We start from the raw sequence: 21013 nt of genomic DNA, 5'->3' as shown, positions 1-21013 counted from the left end.
TGCAGTACAGTCAATCACACACACACACACACACACACACACACACACACACACACACACACACACACACACACACACACACACACACACACACACACACACACACACACACACACACACACACACACACACACACACACACACACACACACACACACACACACACACACACACACACACACACACACACACACACACAATATCTAATATTTAAATAATTATTTAATTTAAGTTAATAATTTAATATTTTTATTTAATTGTATTATTATTTTCAAATAATTTAGTTAATACAATCATTGACATTGACAACTTAAATCTAAAAAATTATTATAATATGTAAAATAAATAAATTAGCTAAAATGTAGCATTTAGAATGAGGGATTTTTGGTAGCAACCTGGCAACCTTAGGATTTTGTTGGCAAGTTCGAGCTTTTCCTTGTCACGTGATTTGTCAGGTTGTCTGAAGAGATCTAACCGCGACAGGTTTGACGAGGAGGAATTCCAGGTGAGACACCTGGCAACCCGCGATCTCGCGCTTGATCAGAGAAGGTAGAAACCTGACAGTCAACCAACTGCTGCGGTCGATAAACTCGAGTTGACATTGGGTCAACTGAACTAACTAAACCCACAACAACGCCATGAGAGGGCTCAGGATTAGGACATATTAATCCATGACCATTTCGGACGTTTCTTTGTTTCATCTCATCTCATTTTGAGAGTGTGTGGATCTGACAGAGTTTGACTGACAGCCGCAAGGTTAACCTGGGGTCCGGCGTTTAAAACTCTTCACGGCTTAAGAAAAGTTTTATGGAGGGATTCTATTAATACATCCACACAGGTAATGCGTTTTAAGTTCTAGAAATGTCGTCATTAATAATAAAAGGTGTTGTTTTAATGTTTTGACTTGGTGTTAAACATTAGCGGCTAACTGCTAATAGCTCAACAAACAACCTGTTGCTCGGTTTCAAAACACCATCAGCAAACCAGGAAATAATAACAATAAACAATTTAAAGAAGGATGTAATCACCCGAATCAAAACATTTAAACACAACCCGTCTAAAGAATATTTGTATAAATAGTGTAGTCATGTAATTTAGTTAATGATAAAGTGACTTTTGTTTTGAGTCAGGTCAGCATCCGTTCTGTGATTCACCTTTTCACCATGTGATAATCAACACTGATTTATAGTCTAACGTTATGGACAGTATGTCGACTGAGTTTCAGCCTCTGTGGCTCGGTCAGTTTGGGATGAACTTTCTCGTCGTTGACATGCACGAATTCATTACATTCCCCACATGGTTTCTGTTGGCCTGGGCAAGTTTCAGCAGGCACAGGTGATGTTCATGTAGAAACTCACAGAAAGAGCAACCTCAGGGTTCGTTTTCTGCCAGATACACAGTTGAAACCACATGCAGCTGGAAATAGAATAAGTGACAGCAGCACAGCTCTATTTATTGTAAAGTTCAGGGAAGGGAAAAGTGGTAAAAGTGACATACAAAGTCATAAGTATGACAAAAATATGAAATTTACATACTAAGTCATAACTTTATCCTTTATGTCATAGTAATGACCTATACTGTGAAACTGAATGCAGTGTAACTTTGCTGGTGGCAGTGTCCATCCTTTGTAAGATGTAGGGCTGTGACGATAACCACATTACGCAATACAGCAGTAATGGGATGCCTACCAGTGTTGAGATCGTCACCACTTTTTTTTATTATTTTTTTTACTTTAAAACTTTTTTTTTTTGCTGGTGAAAGTTACAGGAGTGCATATGGTGTGTGATATGAACTATAAACACAATAATAATTATTTATCATAATAATAAAAATGTGACTATGTATCGTTGATGTTAACAATATGATTTGCAATATAGAGTTTGTTAATCCAAGGCTCAGTTTAACTTTATTTACAAGGTATAATTCACCCAAAAATTTAAATTCTGTCATCATGTACTCCCCCCTCATGTAATTTCGTTTAACTTCCAAACACAAATTAAGATGTTTTTATGAAACCTGAGAGATTTCTGTCCCTCCATTTAAAAAGTCCATTCCTCTCAAACTTAAAAGACCCCAAAAATGTAATAAAGGCAAATTTATGAACTAATAAAATAAACTAATCGATTGGTCTAATCCAAATCCAAGTCTTACGAAGAGACACGATGGCTTTATATAATGAACAGATTTACAACAACGCAAATACTGTAGTAAAAACACGGACGTTCAAATGGGGGATGGCGGTTAACCGCCAAACCGCATGATTTGTTGGCTCTACACCGCGGTAATAAAAAATCCCATACTGTCACAGCCCTAGTAAGATGCTTTTATAAATCGTAATTATGACATACTAAGTTATAAATATGATAATAGGTTATGACAAGTCAAGATAACAAGATACATTTACCCCCGGTTTCACAGACAAGGCTTAAGATAGCCCCAGACTAAAATTCACGTTTGAGATGTTTCAACTGAAAGCACCTTGCACTGGCATAATCTTAAAATATGTCAGTGCCATTGTTTTGTCTCGAGATGCACACCAGTAATGATTTTTTTTATTAAGGCACATTTATAAAAGCTACATAAATGTCCTAATTGAACTAAGGCCTAATCCTGACTTAATGTAAGCCCTGTTTGTGAAACGGGCCTTAGAAAGTCAATTTCAATTTTTTGTCTGGATTTTGTCTTTTTAATATCATAATTATCACTTAGTATGTAACAATTTCAAACTTTATCTACAAATTTTGACATTTAATGTCATAATGATATAAAGAGTCCAAATTATGACTTAGTATGTCAATTTAATCTTATGTCATAATTTTGAGTCTTTAATTTCATAATTATGACTTCAAGTTGTATTTCAAAATTTAGATTTTTCATCTGACAGTATGTGGCAGTATATGCCATAATTTTGACTATAAATCTCATAACTTTGAATTTTCATGTCAGATTCGACATTTTAATCTCATAATTCGGCTATGATTTAGTAGTATGTCGTAATTTAGGTTTGTCTCATAATTATGACTTATGAGTGTGTCATAATTATTACTTTTTATGTCATAATTAAGATTTACCAAAGTATGTAGTGGAAATGAGCATGCATAATACAGAGTGGACTCAGGGTTAATCATAAATGAGAAAATGCGGCTGTGTGTCCTGCAAGTGTTGCAGTGATTTTGTTCAGTAAATGGCCTAGTTTAAGCTTGACTGTCTCTCATTTAACCTCTATTCATCTTGTCAGCGCATCAAACAATGACTGACAGACAATGAAGGATTGTTTATTTGAGGTCAGAGCTCTTGTTGCTTTTTAGGATGATGAAGTACACTGTGAGCATCCTGAAACTGCTCATTTTAGTCCTCTGAGCAACTTAAGCTTTATGTCTTTGAATATGTTTCCGCATCATTACGCACAGTTGATGGTTAACTTGTGAGTTTAATGGCTAATGAGAGGATTCACACTGCATGTTTTTATTCGCAAAGGCATTTGTGCAGTTGTAACTAACTAAACTGAAAGAATTTTTATGGCTAGTGTTTTTGTCGCTGTACTACTGTGAAACAAATTGGGTCATTCCGTGTCAAATCAACCACATTTCAGAAACTTCCTGTTGTCGTGGATGTATATTCGCTGAGGTATCCACTATGTTGTAAGGGGCGTCAAAATGACAATTTTCACTGAGATTTGGAGTCAAATTACAGGGGGGAGCAAAAATGACTTTAGAAAGATGATGTCTTCATTTTATTTGTAGGTCTATTATTAAAATCTGTTCACTTTAGCAATTGTTGATGCGTTACAGGGCCCTCGTTGTTTTTCTCTAGTTCACGTTTGCCACAATTATGGGCGCCCAATTATTGCAAGGTCCTTTCCCCAAGATAACCGCTCTGAGTCTTCTTCTATAATGCCTGATGCATACAGAATCTCTCCAGATCCTTCAGATTCCCAGATACATGTTGGTTGTGCTTCTCTTCAGTTCACCCCAATCATTTTCTACAGGGTTCAGTTCAGGGAACTGGGACTCAATGACGCATTTTTGGGTTGATTTTGATGTTTGTTTTGGATCATTGTCCTGATGGAAGATCCAACCACTGCCCATTATAAGGTTTCTAGCAGAGGCCCTCAGGTTTTGATTTTCAGACCGGAGCGATCGCGTTTCAAGTTTGTTATGGACCTATTTTATATACTCTAGTCCTCTAAACATGAACCAACACCGTGTGCGCACATTTTTAATCACGTCTTCTTCAAATGAAATGTATGCACAAATAAAGACACTGATGCAGCCGTATGTCTGATCATGAACGCGATGACACAATGGATTATTCTGATACACAGAAGACAATATGCGAAAATTCAAAGAAGAATGTGCAAAAAGTAGCCTTTATTCTTACTTAAACTGACGTGTGTAGTTTGTTTAGAGACTGTAGTGCTCGTAAATGTATTGAAAATATTATTAGACATTTAAATCATCTTCCACATTGCTCCCTAGTTTTGTTTGTTGAGTTTGCAATTCAGAGGATCTGTTTACCACGTAAATTCATACATTTTCCCCAAAGAGGCCAGTGAACATGGGAGAACTTTATTTCATGCACAGTATGTATCTGATATGAATAAAACATTTATTCAAATTATAATTGAAAGCATTATTATTGCAGCTTCCATATATATCAGTGTATGGAATTTAAATTTAACAAACTATACATGTTTTTAAATAGGCTAGTAATTCATTTAAATGTCTATTTAAATCTCCAATGTAATACCAATGTTTAAATACCAAAAACTATTTGCTTGACTTGGTAATATACAGTTATATCAACCTAAAACTTAACATCAAGAACTTCCAGGTAAACAAAGACACCTGAACTAGGGGTGGACGATTATTTTTGTTATTTTAATTTATCTTTGTTATTAAAAATAATAACTAAAAACAGTAGTCTTCACATGAATATTAAATATAAACTGATACATAATAAAGCTACAAAGGTTATTCAGCCGAGAGCACTGAATGATTTTCTCTTTTTCTTTTGTTGTTTGACAGACAGTGGCAGGTTTACTGTATTAGTAGGCTGTCACTTTAAGACCTAATGCACGGATCCTATTGACACGCATTCGGTTTCTTTCCCTAACTAATATCGTTCACATAAAGCATAACTGACTGTCTTTACATGAATACTCATCAAGACAGCCATTTTGACATACCTGTGTGTATTTGACAGTTAAGAGTGTGTAATAAGACACGAAACAGAACTGATGGGATCACGTTTCGGTGTGTGTGTCAGACAGCAGACTGCAAGGAGTTGTCTTTCGCAAGTTATTGCGTTTAATAACTCTTTTTAATGTCAAGCAAGTCACATAAGTAACAGTCGTGGGCCCAGTCTACTCTCTGCTAAATGCGTCGACCTAAAATGTACACTTTTCACAATGCTGAAGTAGCCTATTAAAATCATTCAGATATTGCGTGCCATTGCATCGTGATATGAACATTTGTGATATTTCAATATATTGCGCAGCCCTAACAGAAATGCTTCCGTATATCAGGTCTTCGTTTCCTCCCTATCGCTTCAGGTACTGAAGAAACCATTGTTGCCGTGAGCTCGCTAGGTCGAGTTTTGGTAGCCTAGACCAGTGGTTCCCAACCACGTTCCTGGAGGACCCCCAACAGTGCACATTTTGGATGTGTCCTTTGTCTGACACACCCACATCAGGTCTTGGAGTAGCTACTAATGAGCTGATGACCTGAATCAGGTGTGTTTGATTGAGGAGACATGCAAAATGTGCACTGTTGGGGGTCCTCCAGGAACGTGGTTGGGAACCACTGGCCTAGACTACCTGTACCTGTGACGTCAGCTACCGCTTTCCTTTTGAAAGACAGCAAAGGAAGAAGAGATCTGGTATTTTTAATGTCCGAAATTCCTCAAATAACATTATAGTCCCGTCTTGTCTTGTTAACAAAGACACGAATGCATAATAATTGTGAAACCGTGATTATTTCTCAGACTATAATCATACCAACAAAATCTATAATCGTTGCATCCCTACCCGGGACGTTGGGCTTTTGCGAGTCTTGGCCCATACATGTCCGAGTCTGATCCCGAATCGCAGCAAAATGAACCAACAACGCTTCAAATAAAGGATTCTCCAGCCTGTGACAGCGTGCTAAGTTATGTTCAGTTAGACACGTACACATAATCAATAGATATCAAACGATCTGTATCAATGCAATATAGAGCTGCAACTAACGATTATTTTTTTCTGTCGACTAATCTAATAATTATTTTTTTGATTAGTCAACTAATCTTACCGATTATTTTTCCAGATTAATCTGATGATTCTTTTTTACTGATTAATGTATTTCAAAGAGAGGAGTGAATTTGTATATTATTTTAACATGAAATCAATGAATGATGACAATATTAATTGAATTTCAGGAAGGGTAGTGTACTTAAGCTATTTTATAATGAAATATATGAACACAAGAAGCATTTTAAACATGTATGACCAATGATACTATTCATCATAAAATGTATACAGAGTAGGCCTAATTAGGAAATGTTGTTTACTATAATAGTTGAGTATAATTTACTTATTGATTTGTGTCAATAGTAAACGAAAATGCACTTGTATTTATCTGCAAATGGTTCACATACAGGAGCTTTCAGCATAGTGTAAATGTATAACTAGTTGTCTATTTTGAAGATATACATGTGCATAAACAACGACTAAAGCTGCCAGAAGTTTTTGCCCAAACTTCAAAGACACATTTAAATGATTAAAACTAGAGGCATATCTTAACTTTAATGTTACTTTAATCATGTAAACTACCTATATACAGCATGTTATAAATGCATACGTGTTTGGGACAGAGGGGAACCCGTTTGCATTTGCAGCAGATATGCTGCCCATAATAATTAAAAGCACGAGACGTACTGGGGTCGGAGAAGAACACCGGAAAATGTGACCGAATGGACAATATTCGTCTGTATTTGCAATACACATGCCACGGTTAAGCTGCGCGAGACGAACACTGGCGTTGTGAAAGCCTAACAGGCGTGCGCGGCTCCCGCTCTCCACACGCACAGCTTCTGCTCTGCCACCGCATGCAGTGTGAAACCGCGTTACAGAGCGAACAAAGCACAGTTTTATTCGGCTTCTGTTTAAAGTACTTCCACACTTTTGAATGTCACGGCCTGGCTTTATATGATAAATTATCATTTTAACTATGCCCGGGAGCAGAAGCAGCCATTATTCTAGATCTATTCTATTCTAGAACGTAAATAATGTGACGCGTCGACGCATTTCACGCATGTCGACGTATTTTCGGACGCGCCGTTCCAGCCCTAATGCAATAAATACAATCACCTAAAGGATTATTAGGAACACCTGTTAAATTTCTCATTAATGCAATTATCTAATCAACCAATCACATGGCAGTTGCTTCAATGCATTTAGGGGTGTGGTCCTGGTCAAGACAATCTCCTGAACTCCAAACTGAATGTCAGAATGGGAAAGAAAGGTGATTTAAACAATTTTGAGCGTGGCATGATTGTTGGTGCCAGACGGGCCGGTCTGAGTATTTCACAATCTGCTCAGTTACTGGGATTTTCACGCACAGCCATTTCTAGGGTTTACAAAGAATGGTGTGAAAAGGGAAAAACATCCAGAATGCGGCAGTCCTGTGGGCGGAAATGCCTTGTTGATGCTAGAGGTCAGAGGAGAATAGGCCGACTGATTCAAGCTGATAGAAGAGCAACTTTGACTGAAATAACCACTCGTTACAACCGAGGTATGCAGCAAAGCATTTGTGAAGCCACCACACGCACAACCTTGAGGCGGATGGGCTACAACAGCAGAAGACCCCACCGGTTACCACTCATTTTGCACGAGCTCACCAAAATTGGACAGTTGAAAGACTGTAAAAATGTTGCCTGGTCTGATGAGTCTCGATTTCTGTTGAGACATTCAGATGGTAGAGTCAGAATTTGGCGTAAACAGAATGAGAACATGGATCCATCATGCCTTGTTACCATTGTGCAGGCTGGTGGTAGTGGTGTAATGGTGTGGGGGATGTTTTCTTGGCACACTTTAGGCCCCTTAGTGCCAATTGGGCATCGTTTAAATGCCACGGCCTACCTGAGCATTGTTTCTGACCATGTCCATCCCTTAATGACCACCATGTACCCATCCTTTGATGGCTACTTCCAGCAGGATAATGCACCATGTCACAAAGCTCGCATCATTTCAAATTGGTTTCTTGAACATGACAATGAGTTCATTGTACTAAAATGGCCCCCACAGTCACCAGGGGCCTCATTTATAAAACTTTGCGTAGGATTTGCGTCAGAAGTGGCGTACGGATGAAACATAGGACGTGCGTACGCACAGAAATATTCGGATTTATAAAACCGTGCGCACGCACATCCTACGCAGTTTTCCCTTAATAAATCACAATCAATTCTAAATGTAGCGCAGCTTTTGCGGCTTCATGTCACGCCCATAGTTGCCCATAAATAGTTAATATTCATCGATTGCGAAATCATGGCAAATACAGAGAGGAAATCAAAAAAACGTAACTTCACTCAATGTGAAGTAGAAGTTATCGTTGGTGAGGTGGAAAAGAGGAGAAAAATATTTTTTGGAGGGCACAGTGTGGCCATTACTAATGCCAAAAAGGCACTTGAGGTGCAAAAGGTTGTAGACGCTGTAAATGCTGTAGCCTCACAACCTCGGACCGTGGCCGAAAAGAAAAAAGAAATGGTCGGACATCAAAGTCGAGGCAAAAAAAGCGTCTAGCGCTCCATCGCCAGAGTGTGTCTGCCACGGGTGGGGGAAAGGGGACACCGGAGCTGACCCCTCTTGATGAGAGACTGCCGGCAATTATTGGGGAATCCCTATTAATCCCTATCCCTATTATCTACGTGGAAATGGGAAATAGTTCAGTACAAATGTAATTTCTTGCAGCTTTCTGAATGGTTGAGACATACGTCATATGTTATTTTATCGAAAATAAAACAAACTAAATGCATTTGCATGAATACCATGATTCCGTAGCTGATGAAGAAATTTTTACTATGAAAACAACTTTCCCCAGTGGACAATTAATACATCTATCTATCTATTTATCTATATATCTCCCTAATTATCTATCTATCTGTCTATCTAATTGCATCTATATCTGCTCTGCCAGACGGACACATTGACGAGAATATCAGTTTTGTACATTATTTCGTTCTGTTTACCATATTATTTATGAGGATGAATTGCATAACATGCCAATATTGTTGCAGAACATATTTCACTTTTTTTTTTTGCATTTCTGTTGTAATTTTCGTTTGATTTTGTTTGTTTTACACTGCAGATCAATCAAACGGGTGTTCGTGTAGGCTGTTAATTGTAAGACTTGCTTTTGTGAAGTCTTCATGTTATTTATGAGAGGCAGTAGGCTATAGCCATTTATTTTACACAATGGTCTACAGTTTCACACACTTTCACGTGTTTCTTCCATCTGCCGACGGTGTCGTCATTTCACCCGTTTTTGTGCGTACGCCTGGGTCAGAGCTTGTGTGAAGGACCGCACATTTTCCCGTCAAGTTTGCTTTTTATAAATACCAATTATTGCGTAGAGAGTGGCGTACGCCTTCTTTTGTGCGTACGCAACGTTTATAAATGAGGCCCCAGATCTCAACCCAATAGAGCATCTTTGGGATGTGGTGGAACGGGAGCTTCGTGCCCTAGATGTGCATCCCACAAATCTCCATCAACTGCAAGATGCTATCCTATCAATATGGGCCAACATTTCTAAAGAATGCTTTCAGCACCTTGTTGAATCAATGCCACGTAGAATTAAGGCAGTTCTGAAGGTGAAAGGGGGTCAAACACAGGATTAGTATGGTGTTCCTAATAATCCTTTAGTTGAGTGTATATAAAAAAATGTACTCACATACGTGTGTTGCTTCATTCATTCATGTAATCTCATCCTGTCTGCAAATCCAGTCTCTTGTTTACAAACGAATCCGTGATCAGAAATGAAGGAACAGATGCGCAATGTCTTCCCCACGTGAGCTGGATATTCATTAAAAATAAAGTTCTTCCTTGCATTCATAATATTGGAATCCGAATGAAGCTTATGGAGCATGTTTATTGCTCGGTAGCGCGATCCGTTTAGCTCCACATTGGTCCATTTTATTTGTTACATTTCTTACATGAGTCTGGGGGCGGGGATACAAAATCAGGCGTACTTCTTCTTCTATAGAGGCGGTGTTTCACCACACTTTGATGTCACAGCCTGGCACATTCTGAGATCGAGCATTTGCTGGGTCTGGTGTCAATAAAAGCTTTTCTTTGACTAACAATGAACTTTTCAGCTCCGAAACTTACAAGATTTTTTTAAATATCATGATTAACTTTTATATATAAAAGGCTGAATGAAAAGTTGATTTCTCAATTTATGGTGGATTTGCTTGACCGCCATGACATTTGCTGCAAGCAGAGTGATACAGGCGGTGAAGCGGTTTGAGTGCCGATACTGTGTAAATGTTGCACAGCTGGAAAAGTCTCTCAGCCAGTCAGATTCGAGAACCAGAAAGAACTGTTGTATAAATGGTTTTAATTAGAGCCCGACCGATAAAGGATTTTTAAGGCCGATACCGATACAAATATTTGGTCACTTAAAAATCCGATATTCCGATATATCAGCCGATATATATAAAAAATTAAAAAATAAAATAACAGAAACGCGTAAAAAAACACAAACAGATTTCCCTTATACATCAGTTATTTGTAGTTATTCATGATCCCTCAGCCTCTCTAAAATAATATGATAATGCAGTTTAAAAATAAACTTGTTTGTTTTATTGTTACAACAGAACAGAGGAACATAAAATATATTAAAGTTCTGATAAATAAAATGTATAAAAATACAAACTTAAGATATGAAACTTAAAGTCGTTTGGACGAAAACACAATAGGCTAACAAAAACAAAAAATCAAAGTTACCAGTATTAATAGATGTGGTAAGCTTTATAAATATAACTTTTAGCAAGACTGGAAGAAAAAATATTCAGTTAAGTTCTAGAAGTTCTGATAAATAACAACAACAGCAAAACATAAACTATATACAGTATAAATATGAGCCACCTTATAATTACAATGTCAACTTGCTTATCCCTTTACATGCACTTTTAATTCTATCCATCAAGCTACCACAAACCATTTTCAATCATCATTTGCTGCCTGCCTTCTAAAATCTACTAACGTTACTGATGATGACTCGTGTAATCCATTATTTGACTCGTTAATGCGGCGTCTGAACGAAGTCACGCACTTTCGTTCACTCTTCACGAGCCTAACTTACGATTTACAATGCAGAGACTGGAACTACAAATATACTAGTTATAAATACAGTAATCATTACTTTATTTAGGCAGAATAAGTTTGTTGTGTTTTTCAAGGCGCATTAATGTTAGCGGTCTCCCACTGATAGCCATGGCATTAGCTAGCTTTGTGGTTAGCGTCTATGATAAGTTATAATTTAGAAATATGTATACTTTTTCAAAATAACGGGCAGGGGAGAGATGATACGTCTCATGATGTCAAACTGTCAGACTATTAAAGAAATACATTTTATTCAGTCACATTGTCCGAGGTAAAATAAGTCAGTCAACTGTAACCTAGCGTAATTACCAGCTCTCTTGGCTTACATGTAACAGCAAAACTGGACTTGGCAGTTACAAATTGTGTCATGTTATTTGAGTTAAGAGAACTGATGGGGATGTTCTTTTAACTGTTATTCAATTCAAGCAATGTATGTCTCGTTGCCATCTTACATGCATTTCGCGGATGATCTGTGTTGTGAATGCAGCGCTCAGAGCGCTGAAGCTCAGCATGACTCTGCTGGATCAGCTGGTGGTGTTGCCAGCCGGCACGTTGTAGAGCGCCCTCTGGTGGACAAACTATGAAACGCCAACACTCAATGTGTTTGAGAGGTGTTTCGTCCGGTTTTTTTATTTTTAAAAAAATATTCATTTATCGGCCATCATAAATGCAGATACCGATAGTTTGGAAAAAGCCTAATATCGGCCGATAATATCGGCCCGCCGATATCTCGGTCGGGCTCTAGTTTTAATACATCGTTAAGGGTGTGAACCTACACTGGTCTCACGATTCGGTTCAATTACGATTATCATGCCATCGATTCGGTTTAATTTGATATCACAATGCATTGACGATGCACTGCATCCTCATGTATATAATTTTGTCAGTCAGTTATATGAACTGAACCTTTAATTTTACCTGCTCAAAGAAAACATGCTTCTTGAATGTATCACACATCAAACAAAACTCTAGTCTGGGCACAGAAGACAACAGGAGTGTTTAGAACAAATACACAAAATACTAAAAGCCACTTCAGAAGGTGGTCTGGGCCGCATTACAGTCAAAAAGTCTAAATGCAACTAGTTGTTGAAACATTTTCCTCCTCCCAACAATGCTAAAAAAAAAGCGTTATCGGCTATATGACATGTTATAGCCCAATATGACAGTGTTACTGAAGCACGCATCGCCGCAGACGAGCAGCTGAGTATCTCTTCATCAAGCAAACGCACAAACTACCGCAAATAAAACCGAAAGCAAAACGTAGGTGCTCAACACAATCATATTCGATTTGCACGGGATTAAGATCACAGACATTCTCTGCGATTATTACAAATCACCAGAGCTCCCCACATATAGGCTACTAATCCCGTGCGAATAGGGAAGTAATTATAAACTTCAGTGTTTATTTTTGTGCAACATGGACTTCAATGTTTAATTTGTGTGATTTTACCAAAGCATTTGATATGTATTCCTCCAGTTGCGAGTCTGTCCGCTTTACCTGACGTTGGTTAGGCCCGGCAGCTGCGCACGGACTGGGACTGAACATAATTCAGACTGACAAAATAATAAAAATGACATTCTTCTTCTTTTAATTAATAATAAAATAAATAATAATAATAACAACGACATTCTTCTTCTAAATAACAATAAGCATTAATAATACAAATAATAATAATAAGAATCTAACAAATTGTCATGCAATTATATTAATGTGAATGAATGGTACTCCACATCACATCATCATCACTATTGTACACCCCAATACATGTGATGTGATACGAAATTAAATGCATATTATTTCAAAACACGTGCTGTAAAATAATGAATTGTGATAGGTAATTTCTCATCCAAAAAGCTATTTAAACTGGATTTCCACCGTACACCTTTTTGTGGGCGCCTTTAATCCCACTCTTTAAGCTCCCAAATAAAACAATTTAGTTTTTTTTCCACTTCCCTGGTGATGGTCTCGATCTCCACGTCAGAGAAGTTTCGCTTCATTGCCGTCTTCCGAGTGTCCATGGCGTAAAATGAGGGCGTGGGGGAGGCAGAGACTTGAATATATAGGGGCGTGTTATTCTAATGACGATCGTTTTCAGCCGCGGCATTTATCAAGGGCAGGTTTTGCGTACGCCTGGATTTCAGAGGTGCGCACAGCTCATAAATCAGGCGGTGAGAGGAGTGTAAGCATAATCTTACGCCAACATATACGCCCGTTTCTACGCAAGATTGATAAATGAGGGCCGCTGTGTTTGGAGGAAGAAGAAGGATGAGTACAACCCCAAGAACACCATCCCAACCGTGAAGCATGGAGGTGGAAACATTCTTTGGGGATGCTTTCTGCAAAGGGGACAGGACAACTGCACCGTATTGAGGGGAGGATGGATGGGGCCATGTATCGTGAGATCTTGGCCAACAACCTCCTTCCCTCAGTAAGAGCATTAAAGATAGGTCGTGGCTGGGTCTTCCAGCATGACAACGACCAGAAACACAGAGCCAGGTCAACTAAGGAGTGGCTCCGTAAGAAGAATCTCAAGGTCCTGGAGTGGCCTAGCCAGTCTCCAGAGCTGAACCCAATAGAACATTTTTGGAGGGAGCTGAAAGTCCGTATTGTCCAGCGACAGCCCTGAAACCTGAAGGATCTGGAGAAGGTCTGTATGGAGAAGTGGGTCAAAATCCCTGCTGCAGTGTGTGCAAACCTGGTCAAGAACTACAGGAAACGTATGATCTCTGAAATTGCAAACAAAGGTACCAAATATTAAGTTCTGCTTTTCTGATGTATCAAATACTTATGTCATGCAAAAAATGCTAATTAATTACTTAAAAATCATACAATGATGAAAACGGCTGACGTGGTTTCTCAAGTTAGCGGTATTATTACCCCATGCTCATTTTATTTGTGCGTGACATGATTTGCACACAGCGCGTGGATTCTCCAAGTCGTGCTTACCAGGTTGTTCATAAAAGCCAAAATGTGCCCAGATGTCTGCTTTTAAAGTAGTTGGAGCATTTTTAATTAATCGCACTCGCGTCTCACCTCCCTCTGCCATTGTATGCTACCGTGACAACGCATGTAGGTGACAAACGACGGCAGAAAAGTGTCAGTACATTAATCGGTTATGGTCTATTACCGAATCGTCCTCGTCTGCATCGCGATGCATCGAAGAAACAATTAATTTCGACACCCCTATACATCATGCAGCCTTAGAAAACTGTCTAATAATGCGGTTCCAGTATTTTGTATTCCAGCAAATTGCAATCAAGGATTTTTTTTTTTAATTGAGTACTTGAATTTAATCGAGGAATTGTGACAGCCCTAATTTTAATTTTAAAGTGAACTACTCCTTTAAGAACTTTTCCTTTAATTTAATGCTCTAGCAGAATGTGGGCTGTTGCATGATATTCTCAGTGTTTTATATCTGTGCCATGTGTTTGCATGTGTGGGCCTGGTTTGAGTTTAAAATCTAGGTTGTACTTTAAACTCTCACAGCTATGTAAATACTGCAGTGACACTGGGTCATTTTACACAACCAGTTGGTCCAGTTCTGTCTCATTTTTGTCAGGATTTTGGCACTCTGCAGTTTCTTTACTGTATGGGATGTTTAACTCATTCATGTGGTTGGTTGTTTTTTATTCATTTTATGAACATATCCCTGCCGTCCTCATTGTGCTGTTCCCCTCACATGCACATTCACAGCACTAGCTGTCATGTGATTGCTCTTGCATTTTGTAAAGTGTCAGTAAAATGGCGGCCCAAGGTGTTCTTTGCTCACTCTAGAGGGAGATGTTACAAAGGTGCAGGAGTGTCAGAGTTTGTTACGTAATCATTATTGTTGTTTTGCCTATAATGTTAAGATAGTAATGTTAATGTCTCTGAATTATAATTGACCGTAATTTGAGAATTGAATTATATTAGTATGGGTTTCTGTTTAATGTTACTTTGTAAATTATGTTTTGAAACATTCCTGAGTTTGTTGTATAGCTGCAACAGTATTGTGAAGCCTGTTTTAATCTGTATTAAAAGCCATATTGGCTGCATTTGAATATAGGTCAAAGCATTTTATAACAAGACAGCTTTTATTTAAATATGGGCTGGGCTGCCAAGGAATTGTCAAAGCACATCCCTGTAACCGTTTTTCCTCAGAGGTCATTTGTCGTAACATGTCCTGTGTGAGCATGTACTGTTTAAGCTAAATTCAGCTGTGCTGCATTTTTTTTCCCCCCAGCTGTGTACAGTGTTCAGGAGTTGTCAGACCAGTTAGACGAAACGGTTTAAACTGTGTACCATACAAATTAGTTATTGATACCTTAATTTTGTGCCCCATCTGCACTTTTTTAATATACTTATTTGTTTCTTTTCTTTCTTTTCTCTCACTTTCAATACCTATATTGGCATCCTTTGCTGTGTAAATGTAGAACAATGCTGGAGATGCGGGGCCTGTACCATGATGGTAGTTTAAAAACCTCAGGCCTACAAGATTAGTTTCGAGCTGACAAAACCGCACCAATCTATTCAGGCTTTGTTGGTCCCATGATGCTGATCATCAGCTTTCTTTGTCAACTCAGGCTTGGAATTTAGGAGTTTAGCTGTGACATCAGTAGTGAACAGCCAATCACAGGCTGTGGATCAGTGAAACTGAGATTCACTTCTCGTGAGAGAAGCAGTGAGATTCATTTCTCTCTTCTGCAGAATATTACATGATTGAATTTAAACAAATTTACACAGCAAGAAGAAAAGAGCTATCTATAAAAGAGGACAACTAAAAGAAAAATCTTACTACATCAATGCAAGTAAAAGTTATGAAGTTAGTTTAGTTAATAATACATATAGAGAATTGAAAATTTAAGCTCACATGTAGTAATTTGCATAGCTTTATTTATTAATTTTGAAGCTTATTTGTATGACCTTTATACAGGTTATTTAATTTAAATCTAAATCATTTAAAATTATTATTAAAAGCATTGTCAAAAGCCAGATGCTTTAGTCTTTAAAAACCATTTGCTATGTAGTAAACTTTCATTTGGAGTAGAAACGGGGAATTGCTTTATTGCATCAGAGGTGTGTCACTTTGCTCACAGCCCTGGAGCAGGTTAGCCGTGGAGCGCAAGTTACTATGGAAATGAACACAGCTAAAAGCCAAACCACTGTAATGGTACCTAAAACCCAGGATTGGCACAAACTAAGCCTAAACATCTGGTTAATAGGACTGCACGATTAATCGAAATCGAACCGCAATCGCGATTTAGGTTATGTGCGATTTTGAAAGCACAAAGGCTGCAATTTTAATGACATAAATATATGCCCAGCATGTGAGTGAAGAGCGGCTCTGTGATCAGGAGTAAACTCTGCTCCGTCTGAAAGACTGCGAGTTTGAGTCGCTTATAACGTGCGTTTGAAAAAAAAAACGCATCAAACATCTTCACAAACTAGTAATGCGAATCATTCATAAACCTGTTGTCCAACAAAAATACAAGCCTAAAACTGGTTAGCCAGCTAAACCAGCTTCATGGCATAGGCCCCAAATATCTTTTTAGGCAACTTGTCAAAACAACAGAAAGCATGACTGATTAACCTTATTTTTTCGAATGGTGGTACATGTCGATTACTTGAACCCGCTTGATCGGTGGATATAACCGTGACCCGTGCATCACTAACACACATACGCACAAGCCTCACTGCAGAGTCAGACAAATCAGCATGATCAAAACTTCTGTGATTTGTATTTTTCCTTCAAATATCAAGTCAAGAGAGCAAACAACGCACATCAAGAAAGGAATGTTATTTCACTATTTAAGATAGCCCGTCGGCAGGCCGGTGATGCGTTTTGGTAGCCCGTCTGGAAAATATATAGCCCCGGGACGTTGGGCTTTGCGAGCCCTGGCCCAAATAGGTCTGAATCTGATCACGAATCGCAGGACAATGAACCAACAACACCTCAAATAAAGGATTCTCCAGCCTGTGACAGCATGCCAAGTTATGTTCTGTTAAACACGTACACATAATCAATAGATATTAAATAGGGGTGTAACGGTACACGTATTTGTACCGAACCGTTTCGGTACAGGGCTCTCAGTTCGGTGCGCCTGTGTGCGCAGAACACACTTCACTCCTAGTTCCCACACGAACATATTAAGTATTCAGTCCATTTTATCACGAAATTTTTAGCTATCACGTTTTGACGCTCTTTAATGTGACGACTGATCATTGTAGACACGTCAGCTCAAGTGGCCGCAGCGCCCGCGTGTGCGTGTGAACGCGATCATCTCTTCCGAAAGAATAAACATGAATTAATATCTTAAGGTATGTTGAGGATACATTAACACTGAAACGTAGCATATGTGGTGTAATCACTCAATCAGTGTTTCAACCGCGGAAAAACGTCAATACTAAAACAGCTTGTAAACTACACAATGTCATGTTGCATCACATTTACCTCAGGCAGTCATTCAGTGTCCACGGCTGTTAGTTCACTGGAGAAATCAAGTCTTTCGCTAAATATATGCACTATATTAGCCTATATATTCATTATATTCTACTTAACCTGTTAGTGATGTCTTGATTATTTAATGTATGTTTAAATAAACCTGTCATTAAAATGACACTCACTGTGTATAAATGATTATATTTCAACAACGAATTGGAGAAAAAACATAATTTTAGAAATTAGATTTAGAAATTAATGCAAAAACAGCCTTATGTGAAGCTTATGAGTGTTGATTATTATACCTTAAAATAAATAGCAACTGAATTTAGGCTAATAGTTTTGGTTCTGTTGTTAACCTTTAATATTAATGTGCAAGTAAGGGCTCCCTATATAGTTTATACAGCAATATCTTTGTAGCAACAATGAGTTTTAGGGAATAATTAACTCAAATGGTATTAATATTCATGAGTCTATGAATATTATTTGCTTGTTGTACAGACAAAATTTACGTATTACGGAACCTTTAATCATTTAAAAGTAACCTTTATCCAAATTGATTTCTTCATCAATTATCAATCTTACAAACCTTAAGAAACATTGATCTGTTTGATCAGGACAAATAATATCTCTTATGTTTGTACGATCTGCACTACTGAAGTAGTACTACATGAAAATCAAGCTTAAATGGGTAGCTTAGATCTTACGCTTCAGTGACTTCGAATTTGTGAGCAAAACAATACAGATTCAATTTAATGCAATCATTGGGTTTTAATAAAACAACTACAGTTTACAAAGCTACGATTCATACGGGGAAATATGCATATATATGTAGGAGAAAACAAACAATATGGTACAAACAAGGAAACATGAAACTTAACGAGTAATAAAAAGGGAAGAAGAATTAACAAGAGAGAGAGAGAGAGAGAGAGAGAGAGAGAGAGAGACAGAGAGGGAGAGACAGCTTCAGTCTTTTCCCAAGAGCCCACAAGAAATTCATATAAATTCATAATTCAGACAACGTTTTTCAAGCAGTTTGATTGTGAAATAGAATACTTGCATTACTACGGCTTCTTGTGTAAGTGTCTGAGTTCGAATCGTCGGGGAAGTTCGCTAAGGATTTGTGAGTCCCAGGTGAACTTCTTTGAAGTTTAGGAAAGTCACTCCAGAAGTCTGCCGGTTTCTCTCTCCGTGCGGAGAGGTCTTCTCTCAGGGTTGGGAAGACCAGGGTCTTCCCCTCCATGGCTAAATGCCAAGAGGTCCGTTCCTTGTGGTGGCGAGAATGCAAAGAGCTGATGGTCTGTTCTAGTTTTTATAGAGGGGAAGGCCGACGCCCAAAGAGTTCGACGCTCCAATCTCTTGCGGCTACATGATGCGGTTCGGATCTAATCAGCGTAACACACAGGCCCTTTGTTTAAGTATGATTTGATTAGACAAGTCACGAGGGCTGTGAGGTGTTCAGACTTTGGTCTATCCTGCCACATGACTGATTGAATCATTACTGTTACAGTCCCCCTTTTTGTCAGATGATGTCCTATGGTCATTATCGGACAACCCCCATCACAATGGTCAGATGGCAGGTGAATCGGGACGGTTGGATAGCAGGTGTTCGTTGTGGCTGAGGAGCCAGCTCGATGAGGTTCGTATCTGCTTCTGGCATGGGACCCTCCCTCCGGGGTTTCCATCGGAGACCTCCAGACACAGCTGTCGTGAGTTTGGCTGTAGCGGGTTCTCATCTCGTTGAACTTCCTGTACAGGAGAAAGGCTATGCCTAGGGTTAGGGTATTGCTGATGATCATGGAGATACATAGCGCAGTGTCAGAGGCTCGCATATCCGCAATGTCGTTGTTGGACATCTGCAGAGTTAGCGATAGCGGCTGCGATGCGGGCATTGTAGCCGGGGCCGGTCGCTTGCTGCGGGTTAGCACTGCGACGTTGGGGCTGGATGTGGGGTTTGGGGGTACCCACATGTCGCCGTGTAGTGCGCCCGACTTGGCGAGGGCGTCGGATTGGTCATTTAAGTCTTTGTCGAGACCTGGTAGCTTCGAGTGTGCTTTTACCTTCTTCCAGTACACTGTCAGGTCATGTGTTCTTGTGATGTTGTCACATTCCTGGAACAGGTGTTGGTGTTTGACTGGCTTGTTGTTAGTGGTCTTGAAACCATTCTGTTTCCAGCTTGGAAGGTGGCACACGAAACTGAGTCTGGCATAGTTAAAGTCTGAGCAGATGAGCAGTTCTCTGATGTCGTGTGCTGATGCAATCTGTAGGGCTATGAGAATAGCTGCTATCTCTGCATATTGCGATGACTGAGGACCCAACTTGAAGTGTTGTGGTGGGAACGGCTGATCGTTCACCCACAGCACTCCTGCATCTGCCTGGAGGATGCCGTCGTGGTTGTAGGAGCACCCATCGACGTAGGCCATGGGCATGCCCTGGCACGCATTCGGTTCAAAGTGTCTTTGACAGGTCAGTTGTTGTTGGGGTTCTTGTGCATCCGACCAGACAAAAGGCCAGTCTTTCTTCAGCAGGGCTGTTAGAGGTCTGGCCATGTCTGAGTAGTTTTCAATGAACTGTCGGGAGTAATTGCATACCCCTAGAAAACTGCGCAGCTCAGAGGTGTTAGTAGGAGGCTTGATGTTTTGAATGGCATGAATACAGTTTGACTGAGGTTCAATGCCTTGGGATCCGATTTGCAGGCCCACGTAGTTGACCTTGGCCCGGCACCACTGTCCTTTGTGGGGGGCGATCTTGGCACCGGCTGCGGATAGTTGGTTCAAAACATAGTCTCTTTCTTTCAGGTGGTCGGCCACCGTTGTGCTCTTCATGAGAACATCGTCTACATAGATCAGGTTGGTCTTGAGAGGTGTAGCAGGTTCATCAGTCTCACCGACAGGCTGGTGGGAGACTGTGTATACTGCGAGGTGACTGTCCTCAGTCAGCTCCGTTCGGCACACCTGGTCTTTGGTCATCGGCATGACAGACGTGATGGCCATGAATTTGAAGGGTGCAGTGAACAGCGTGTTATCTGTACTCCCTTCGGGTATCAGTGCAGGTGGAATGGGCCCAATGATGGGTAGTTCAAGTTCAAAATCATGAAAGTCATGGCTCACTAGCCATCCCAGCCGGTAGGCCTTGGGAATGTTGATGTCAGTTGCTGTGCAGTTGTTGAAGAGGATGTAGACTACACGAGATGACACTTCAGTGAGGGGTGTGGCTTCAAGTGTGAGTCCGAGTT

General features: G+C 39.4%; 1 protein-coding gene across 4 annotated transcripts in view; it reads left to right on the top strand.

Annotated features, from left to right (window-relative positions):
• The first annotated feature begins 438 nt into the window (after positions 1-438).
• Positions 439-21013, top strand: part of phactr4a (phosphatase and actin regulator 4a) — a 96775-nt gene continuing 76200 nt past the window's right edge. For 3 of the 4 annotated variants that reach the window (XM_079830066.1, XM_079830064.1, XM_079830062.1), the window contains exon 1: positions 442-838. The gene's annotated coding sequence lies outside the window, so the exon portion shown is untranslated. Of the gene's footprint in view, positions 839-21013 lie in introns of all 4 variants that reach the window. The other variant, XM_079830060.1, reaches the window with a different exon arrangement.

The sequence above is a fragment of the Gobio gobio genome (genome assembly GCF_949357685.1).
Source record: "Gobio gobio genome assembly, chromosome: 11".
NCBI lineage: Eukaryota > Metazoa > Chordata > Actinopteri > Cypriniformes > Gobionidae > Gobio > Gobio gobio.
This window is presented reverse-complemented; position numbering and strand designations above follow the sequence as displayed.